The 10,582-nt window shown below is 46.1% G+C and overlaps 1 protein-coding gene across 2 annotated transcripts in view; it reads right to left on the bottom strand.

Annotated features, from left to right (window-relative positions):
- PDIA4 (protein disulfide isomerase family A member 4) overlaps window positions 1–10,582 on the bottom strand; it is a 342,287-nt gene that overhangs the window by 36,126 nt on the left and 295,579 nt on the right. The window lies entirely within an intron of this gene.

Here is a 10,582-nt window from a genome sequence, read left to right as displayed (position 1 = left end):
TCACGTCTACATGAGGGTCTGGCTAGATGAGAATGTTCTCTGACCTGGGCAGTTGCAGTAGAAGTGCAGATGCTTATCAAAACCATCCATGCTATTTTTTTTATGAACAGACTGGCAGAATCTACCTCTACAATAAGCTTGCTGTAATAATATGTTAGCAACATTTTGGGGAACGTATATTGATTTCCAATAGTAAAGTCCCTGACCATCAGGTTTATATAGGTGCCTTTAGGCTGAACTCCTAAAATATCAATTCTGCTCAACCGAAATGAATCACTGGTTAGGTCAGAGGGTACAGAGTGCGAGGATACAGAGTGCGAGGATACAGAGTGCGAGGATACAGAGTGCGAGGATACAGAGTGCGAGGATACAGAGTGCGAGGATACAGAGTGCGAGGGTCAGAGTGTGAGGGTCAGAGTGTGAGGGTCAGAGTGTGAGGGTCAGAGTGTGACAAGAGAGGGGCCAGAGTGTGAGGGGCAGTGTGACAAGAGAGGGGCAGTGTGACAAGAGAGGGGCAGAGTGTGACAAGAGAGGGGCAGAGTGTGACAAGAGAGGGGCAGAGTGTGACAAGAGAGGGGCAGAGTGTGACAAGAGAGGGGCAGAGTGTGACAAGAGAGGGGCAGAGTGTGACAAGAGAGGGGCAGAGTGTGATGAGAGGGGCCAGAGTGTGAGGGTCAGAGTGTGACAAGAGAGGGGTCAGAGTGTGACAAGAGAGGGGTCAGAGTGTGACAAGAGAGGGGTCAGAGTGTGAGGGTCAAAGTGTGACAAGAGAGGGTCAAAGTGTGAGTGTGACATGTGAGAGTGTGACATGTGAGAGTGTGACATGTGAGAGTGTGACATGTGAGAGTGTGACATGTGAGAGTGTGACATGTGAGAGTGTGACATGTGAGAGTGTGACAGAGACAGGGTCAGAGAGAGTGTGAGGGTCAGAGAGAGTGTGAGGGTCAGAGAGAGTGTGAGGGTCAGAGAGAGTGTGAGGGTCAGAGAGAGTGTGAGGGTCAGAGAGAGTGTGAGGGTTAGAGAGAGTGTGAGGGTCAGAGAGAGTGTGAGGGTCAGAGAGAGTGTGAGGGTCAGAGAGAGTGTGAGGGTCAGAGAGAGTGTGAGGGTCAGAGAGAGTGTGAGGGTCAGAGTGTGAGGGTCAGAGTGTGAGGGTCAGAGTGTGAGGGTCAGAGAGAGTGTAAGGGTCAGAGAGAGTGTAAGGGTCAGAGAGAGTGTAAGGGTCAGAGAGAGTGTAAGGGTCAGAGAGAGTGTAAGGGTCAGAGAGAGTGTAAGGGTCAGAGAGAGTGTAAGGGTCAGAGAGAGTGTAAGGGTCAGAGAGAGTGTAAGGGTCAGAGAGAGTGTAAGGGTCAGAGAGAGTGTAAGGGTCAGAGAGAGTGTAAGGGTCAGAGAGAGTGTGAGGGTCAGAGAGAGTGTGAGGGTCAGAGAGAGTGTGAGGGTCAGAGAGAGTGTGAGGGTCAGAGAGAGTGTGAGGGTCAGAGAGTGTGAGGGTCAGAGAGTGTGAGGGTCAGAGAGTGTGACAAAAGATGGGCAGAGTGTGACAAGAGAGGGGCAGAGTGTGACAAGAGAGGGGCAGAGTGTGACAAGAGAGGGGCAGAGTGTGACAAGAGAGGGGCAGAGTGTGACAAGAGAGGGGCAGAGTTTGACAAGAGAGGGGCAGAGTTTGACAAGAGAGGGGCAGAGTTTGACACGAGAGGGGCCAGAGTGGGACAAGAGAGGGGCAGAGTGTGACAAGAGAGGGGCAGAGTGTGACAAGAGAGGGGCAGAGTGGAGGGGCCAGAGTGTGACAAGAGAGGGGCCAGAGTGTGACAAGAGAGGGGCCAGAGTGTGACAAGAGAGGGGCCAGAGTGTGACAAGAGAGGGGCCAGAGTGTGACAAGAGAGGGGCCAGAGTGTGACAAGAGAGGGGCCAGAGTGTGACAAGAGAGGGGCCAGAGTGTGACAAGAGAGGGGCCAGAGTGTGACAAGAGAGGGGACAGAGTGTGACAAGAGAGGGGCCAGGGTCTGACAAGAGAGGGGCCAGAGTGTGAAGGACACAGAGGGGCCAGAGTGTGAAGGACACAGAGGGGCCAGAGTGTGAAGGACAGAGGGGGGCAGAGTGTGAAGGACAGAGAGGGGCAGAGTGTGAAGGACACAGAGGGGCAGAGTGTGAAGGACACAGAGGGGCAGAGTGTGAAGGACACAGAGGGGCAGAGTGTGTAGGACACAGAGGGGCAGAGTGTGAAGGACACAGAGGGGCAGAGTGTGAAGGACACAGAGGGGCAGAGTGTGAAGGACACAGAGGGGCAGAGTGTGACAAATGGGTGAAAAATGACAGGGGTGCAGGGTGTGACAGAGGAGTACAGGTGTTATGTACATGATTATGAATTGTTAGGAGTATTAAGAATTATATGAAGATATCCAAAAAACAGGATTTAACATAGTGCTTGAACTGTGTACCACACCTATAATCTGCATTCAGACATAGTGCTTGAACTGTATACCACACCTATGTCTGAATGCAGATATAGGTGTGGTACACAGTTCAAGCACTATCTTAAATCCTGGTTTTTGGATATTTTCATATAATTCTTAATACTCATAACAATTCATAATCATGTCCTTAACACAAGGTGTGACAGAGTGTTAGTGCAGGGTGTGACAGAGGAGTTTAGCATGTGACAGAGGGGTGCAGGCTGTGAAAAGGGGGGCGCAGACCAACAGTGGGGTAAACATGGTTACCTGGTTAGAGGCCCATTCAGAAGGTCCCCCCTCTCCTTCCCCGAGATGAACACTTAGCTACGCCTCTGCTTATGGATGATCAGTCTGAGATGTATGGGAGATGTACTGTGAAGCGCTGAAAGAATGGACTACAAAGAAATAATCAGAGCGGTCTGTACTTATGATGGACGTGACACAGCAAAAAGGTGAGGTTATAGAGACGTACTTTGGGAGGTTACAGGTGAAGTGGGCAGACATGGGGTGCAGTACCAGGAACGACCTTGATGTCAAAATACTGGTGAATGCATTCATTGATGGTATGAATAAGATTTTTACGAGAGGCAGTACAGACAGGTAGACCAGAGTGGAGAAACATGGACCCAAAAGACCTTTTTCAAGTAGCTAAGGGGGTTGAACTGACAAGCATGCGACTAATTATGTATGCTAGAGCACAAGGAAAACACTGGAAGCAGAGAAGGTGAACACCAGGTGACCTAGCGATCTTACAATGCTGGAATTGGAGACATAATGGACATTACACCAGACAGTGCAAAAACCCAAAAAAGGAGAGGGAGCAGATTGATTTCCCTCTTCCCTTCTCTCCTCCCTTGCATGTGGCCTAGGAAACTGGCAACCCAGTGACAAATGTGTACCCAGTTTTTGTTCCCTCAGGACCTGGTCTCACCTTGATTACGACCATAAGGCTATGTGCCCACGTAGTGTATTTTCATGCAGTTACGCTGCGTTCTGCACCACAGCGTAACTGCATGCGTCCTGCGTCCCCAGCACAATCTATGAAGATTCTAATCCATGCCCACGTGGCGTATTAGAACGCAGCGCTTCGGCTACCACCGAAGCGCTGTATTCTAAAAATTAACATGTCACTTCTTTCATGCGCTTTGGATGCAGGTCCCGCTCTGTCTATGGGAGAGGCTGCATCCAGAGCGCATAAAATCGGCTTTTCATTATGGACTGTTTGTGCAGCGATTTGAAGCGCACGTGTGCTGTTCAAATCGCTGCAGAAATTTCTGCAGGGACAGAATGCAACGTGGGCACATAGCCTAACAATGCCAGGAGGGAAGGAGGCAGAATTTTTAATGCACACTGGGGCAGCCAGGACTGTGGTATACAAAGACTTGTTAAAGTCGGACATGATTACTGATGAGACTGTGGAGTGTGTGGGTGTAGAAGGATTGGTGTCTGAAACTTTCTTGACAAGACGGATAAAGCTGAAATTACAGGACAGCCAGGAAGTTCTCACAAAGCTTATTGTTAGATCTGCCTCCCAAATGATGCAACCTTTTTATGACTGTCTGTCATCAGAGCCCTTTGATCTCACTCAGGAAGCTATTGATTTCTTCCATTCTCTCAAACTGCTCATTGTATCAGCCCCGGCCCTAGGTATTCCAAATTACGACTAACCATTTTTCTTGTTCTGCACAGAACAAGGAGGTCATGCAACAGTCGTCATCACACAACAATATCGTGACAAAGACCAATAGCTTACTACTCAGCGCGGCTGGATCAGGTTATCAGAGGGTCTCCCACCTGTATCCGTGCTGTAGCGGCTGCTGCAGGACTGCTAGAGAAAGCTTGTGAGATCACATTGACATTTCCTTTAACAATTTACTCCCCACATGACATCCATGCTATACTTGTGACTTGAATGTACCCTACTGATTCCTGAGTATGTCACCCTCAAAAGATGTAATGTTCTGAATCCGGCCACCCTTTTGTCGGTAGATTCAGAAAAGGGGGAATTAGTGACAATGGAAGCAAGTGAGGAGGAATATTTTGACATGACACACGAACATGACTGTATAGAGCTGATGAGTCAGGAGACAGCAGGTTTTGTCTACAATAAATCTATTTCTAATGCAGATTTTAAGTTTTTTGTGGATGGCTCCAAATACCACCTAGATAGGAGATTCTACACTAGATATACAGCAGTATCCTCACATGAGGTAATCTGAGCTGAACCACTCCCGTCGCACATGTCCGCACAGGAGGCGGAGCTAACAGCGCTCATTGAGAAGTGTAGAACAGGATCAGGTAGGAAAATGTATTCAGACTCAAATTATGGATTTTGGATCTGCCATGATTTTGGCCCTATCTGGAAAAGAAGAGCTTTTCTTACGTCAGCTAGTAAGCCTATTAAAAATGCAGAATTAGTAAAACTGGCACCATATTTCTCTTACTGAGGACATGGAAGGAGAAAAGCCAAAGGACTGATGGATCTGCACACACAGTCCTATATATTCAAAGACTATGCCATATTTAGCCTTACCTCTAGAGGTACTGATACCAGACTGCATACACAATGAAACCGGGACTCAATTTAGATTTTGGGGAAAAGATGTACCTCATGATGTATCTGCCACATTGACTATAGCTGGATGGGTCACTAATCCCTGGTTCCAGCTAAATATCTCACGGCCTAAGGGACAGTCTGTGGATGGAATACGATCTGGGCATTGAGGGTATAGTTGCCAAAGTAAAGACTAAGATCCCTCATTCAGGCCCCATTCCCTATGATGGATTATGGTTCAGTCTTCAATACAATGATGTTGCTACTTGTGGAAAAGACAATACTTGTTTCTATCTTGCTTGGTCTAGGGCTCCCTCCTTGCAGGATCTCGCCTCATGGGGTAAGGATGATTCTGAGAAAGGTCAGGAATCTGCTGAGAACTACATGGGAGGACCTGGTCATTGACCTGAAGAGAGCTGAAACCAGTGTCTCAATGATTACCATTAGTAACACACTACGCCGTCATGGATTAAAATCCTGCAGGGCACCTAAGGCCTTCCTGCTCACGCCAGCACATGTCCAGGAGCGAAGTTCGCCAATGACCATCTGGATGATCCAGAGGAGACACCGGAATAGGTCATATGGTCAGATGAGACCAAAGTGGAACTTATTGGTATTAACACCACTCGTTGTGTTTGAAGGAAGGAGGATGAGTAGAACCTCAAGAAAACCATCCCAACTGTGAAGTATAGGGGTAGAAACGTCATACTTTGCGGTGCTTTTCTGAAAAGGGGATAGGACGACTACACCAGATTGAAGGGAGGATGGATGGGGTATTGCAAGATTTTTACCACCAACCTCCTTCCCTCAGTGAGAGCATTGAAGTTGGGCTGTGGTTGTATCTTTCAGCATGACCATGACCTGAAGCAAACAGCCAGGGCAACTAAGGAGTGGCATCTCAAGGTCTTGGAGTGGCCTAGCCAGTCTCCAGACCTGAACCCAATAGAAAATCTGTGAAGGGAACTGAAACTCAATGTTGCCCAGCAACAGCTCTGAAACCTGAAAAATCTGGAGAAGATCTGTATGGGAGAGTGGGCCAAAATGCCTGCTGCAGTGTATGCAAACTTTGTCAAGAAGTACAAGAATCATCTGACCTCTGTAACTGCATACAAAGGTTTCTGTACCAAATATTAAGTTCTGTTTTTCTATTGTACCAAATACTTATTTCATGCAGTAAAATGCAAATTCATTATTTAAAAACCATACAATGTGATTTTCTGGATTTTATTTTATTCTGTCACAGTTGAAGTGTACCCAAGATAAAAATTACAGACCTCTCCATTCTATGTAGGTGGGAAAACTCAGCACTGTATCAAATACCTATTTTCCCCATTGTATCCATAATAAACACATCAAATGGTTGCTATGCTAAGCAATGGATGTGCACTCCATCTATATCAGTCCCTCTCTCCTCCCCACTCCTATGTACTGCTCACAAGCTCTTTACCAAATTTTAAACCATCCAGAACTATTCACCCGATCCATGCAATATAAGAGACACTCATAAATCTCTTAATCACATGCTCACTCTCTCTATTCTTCTTCTCCTTTTTGCATGAGATATTGCACCTAATCCAGGCACCTCTTGCCTGGTACATTCAGAAAACAAATAAATCTCATCAATATCCCTTTCGTGCCTTCTGTCTCCTTTAACTGTGCCCTTTGGAACACACGATCAGCATGTAACAAACTCTCCTTCATCCATGATTTTTTCCTTTCCAATTCCCTTTACCTTCTGGCTCTTACAGAGACCTGGATTCAGCAGTCAGACACCAGTGCTGCTGCTGCTCTCTTGTATGGTGGCCTTCAATTTTCTCATACCACTAGACATGAGAGCAGAGCACGTGGAGGCGTTGGTCTGCGGCTTTCACCAAATTGCGCTTTTCAGGTCATTCCTCCTGTCCCCTCACTTATCTTCTCTTCCCTTTGACGTCCACACTGTCAGGTGTTTACAGACCTTTCTCCCTGAGATGGCAGTTGTATCGCCCTCCAGGCTCCCCCCCGCCCCATCAGTTCTTGGATAATTTTGCCACCTGGCTTCCACACTTCCTAGCCTGTGACCTCCCCACTCTTATCATAGGGGACTTTAACATCCCTATTGATGATCTCCTCTCCCCAGCTGCCACTCATCTTTTATCTCTAACCTCATCTCCTGGCCTTTCAGAACTAACTCTCCTACACATGAAGTCGGCAATACGTTGGACCTGGTCTTCTCCTGGCTCTGCTCAGTGCATGATTTCACTAACTCCCCTCTCCCACCACAACCTTCTTTCATTCTCAGTCAAAAACTGTCAACCTACTCAGGACACCCCCACTTCCACCCTTATAACAATATACATGCTATTGACACCCAGAAACGTCTGGGGCCAATGATGACTGCAACGTCTTAAATCTCCTCCCTCTCATGTCCTGACTATGCTCAAAAACATTATAATAAAACACTGCAAGATGCCCTGGATGAAGCTGCAAAACCTACACACAGAGCAACTCGGCAGACGACAGCAGCCCTGGCACTCGTTGCAAACAAGTTTTCTCCAGCGGTGTTCCAGGTGCACTGAACATCTGTTGAGAATATCCAATCTAGCCGAAGATTTCATCCATGATATGTTTATGATCAGAACATATAATGCTGCCTTTCACCTCTCCAAACAAGCTTATTTCAACACCGTAACCTCACTAACCAACAATCCTAAACAACTCTTTGATACTTTCCACTCCCTCATCGGACCAAGAGTGCCGGCCCCAACCCCCAACCTCAGCACCAATGACCTGACCAATAATTTTAAAGAAAAAAAGCGACCATATTCGTCAAAAAAATGTTGTCACAGCGTCATAACACACATTTTCTTCCCTCCTACACGTCTTCTAGATCACTTTCACTCTTTTATCCGGTCACAGAAGTAGTAGTTGCCTAGATCCTCACATCTTCTTGCCCTACTACTTGCACCAGCAATCATATTCCCTCACATCTCCTTAAAGGGAACCGGTCACCATTTTTTTGCCCTATAAGCTGCGGCCACCACCAGTGGGCCCTTATATACAGCATTCTAACATGCTGTATACAACAGCCCAGACCGCTGTGTAGAACATAACAAAACCTTTATAATACTCACCTAAACCCGTCGCTGCGGTGGATGTGGCTCAAATGGGCGTCTTCATCCTCTGGTGCCGGCGCCTTCTCTTTCGGCCATCTGCGTCCTCCTTCTGAAGCCTGTGTGCATGACTCGTCTACGTCATACATACTCGCTGGTCCCGCGCATGCGCACTACAATACTTTGATCTGCCCTGCACAGGACCTGAATGCCGGCGAGTGTGTATGACATCGAACGTGCTATACACCGTGACTTCAGGAGGAGGACAACAAAGATGGCTGAAAGAGGAGGCGCTGGCACGGAGAATGAAGACGCCCATTTGACCTACATCCACAGCAGCGACCGGTTTAGGTGAGTATTATAAAGTATTTTTAGATGTTCTACATAGCGGTCTGGGCTCTTTTATACAGCATGTTAGAATGCTGTATACAAAAGCCCACTGTTGGTGGCCGCAGCTAATAGGGCAAAAAATAGGTGAGTGGTGACAGCTGGGGTGACAGATTTAAAGGGAATCTGTCACCAAACTAAAATATCCAATCTCTCTCCCTCCTCTGGTGTCTTTTCTCCTCCTACAAACATCCCAGCATACACCTATTACTTAAAAAACCATCCGTGGACCAAAACGGAGCTACTAACTACAGACCAGTCTCTAATCTCCCCTTCATCTCCAAACATTTGGAACGCTTGATCCACTACCATCTAATCCGCTGTCAGATAATTCTCTCCTCGACCCTCTACAATCCGATTTTCACTCCTTACACTCTACTGAAACTGCTCTTACTAAAGTTTCTAATGATCTACTAACCGCTAAATCTAATGGTCACTACTCCCTGCTGATTCTCCTGGATTTCTCTACTGTCTTTGATACTGTGGATCACCAGCTCCTCCTCACTATGCCTCGCTTTATCGGGCTCAAGGACACGGTTCTCTCTTGGTTTTCCTCTTACCTCTCTGACCGCTCCTTCACTATCTTTTGCCGGCTCCTCTTCCCCTTACAGTCGAGGTTCCTCAGGGTTCAATCCTTGGCACCCTTCTCTTCTCTCTATACACTGCTTCTATTGGACAATCCATCATCAGATTTGGTTTGCAGTACCATCTCTATGCTGATGACACCCAACTGTACACAGTCTCTTGACATAACCCCTGTATTATTACAAAATACTAGTGAGTGTCTTTCCGCGGTCTCCAACATCATGTCCTCCCTCTATCTAAAATTTAATCTGTTAAAAACTGAACTTCTCATGTTTCCTCCCTCTCCCAACCTTCCCAAACCCAATATTATCATTTCTGTTTGTGGTTCTATCATTACTCTTCAGCAGCACGCCCACTATCTTGGAGTCATATTTGACTCTGATCTCTCCTTCACTTCCCACATTCATTCACTCACTCTCTCATATCACCTCCACCTCAAAAACATCCCTAGAATTTGACCTTTTCTTACAGTTGACTCTGCAAAAATTCTTACTGTCGCTCTTATTCATTCTCACCTGGATTCTGTAATTCTCTACTAATTGGTCTCCCTATTACTAAACTCTCCTCTCTCCAATCCATCCTGAATGCTGTGACCAGGAACATTTTACTCTCCAACCTCTTTACTGATGCCTCTGCTCTGCACCAGTCACTGCACAAGTTGCCAATCTGTTACAGAGTACAATATAAACTTAACATTCTCACCCACAAAGCTTTCTAGTTCCGCACCATCCTATATCTCCTATATCATCTCTGTCAATCACCCACCTGTGCCCTCCCGTTCTGCTAATGACCTAAGACTGACATCCTCAATAATATGAACATCCCACTCCTGTCTTCAAGATTTCTTACGAGTTGCGCCAATGCTCTAGAACACATTACCAAGAACAATTCGATTAATTCTCAACATCCACACCTTTAGGCGGGCCCTAAAAATGCATTTCTTTAGACTGGCATATCACCTCAACCTCCCTCATCTAATCTAATCCCATTCTGCCCTTCATAAAATTGACTTCCAATTCTTGTCCCCTGTATCTTCTGATTGCATTCCTCTCCATGTACTTTTTTTTACACACTGTATCTCTACTTGTATAAATTCTGTCTGGTGACCAATTCATGCAGTTGGATTTGAATCTCTTATCACTTTGATGGCTGGATCATATATGACAAGGTTTTGGGTTTTTTTTTCACCCAAATTACCTTTTGTGCCTCCCCTATTTCCTCAGACTAAGCTTGTGAGCAGGGCTCTCACTCTTCTTGGTATCTGTTGAATTTTATTATTCTGTAATGTCTCATAATTTGTACATGTCCCCTCTGAATTGTAAAGCAACCCTCTGAATTGTAAAGCACTGCGGAATATGTTGGCGCCATATAAAATTAATAATGATAATAATAATAATAATAGGGTTTTATGGAAAATTTCTCTGTGCTCAGATAAATTAATGCTTATAGTTTATGTAGGGTTTTCTTTTTATTTCAGTTTACCACACAGTGCAAAGCATGAAGAAATGTGTATG

The sequence above is a fragment of the Anomaloglossus baeobatrachus genome, chromosome 6 (assembly GCF_048569485.1).
Source record: "Anomaloglossus baeobatrachus isolate aAnoBae1 chromosome 6, aAnoBae1.hap1, whole genome shotgun sequence".
Taxonomy (NCBI): Eukaryota; Metazoa; Chordata; class Amphibia; order Anura; family Aromobatidae; genus Anomaloglossus; species Anomaloglossus baeobatrachus.
The sequence above is the reverse complement of the archived record's forward strand: the minus strand, read 5'-3'. Positions and strand labels throughout refer to the sequence as shown.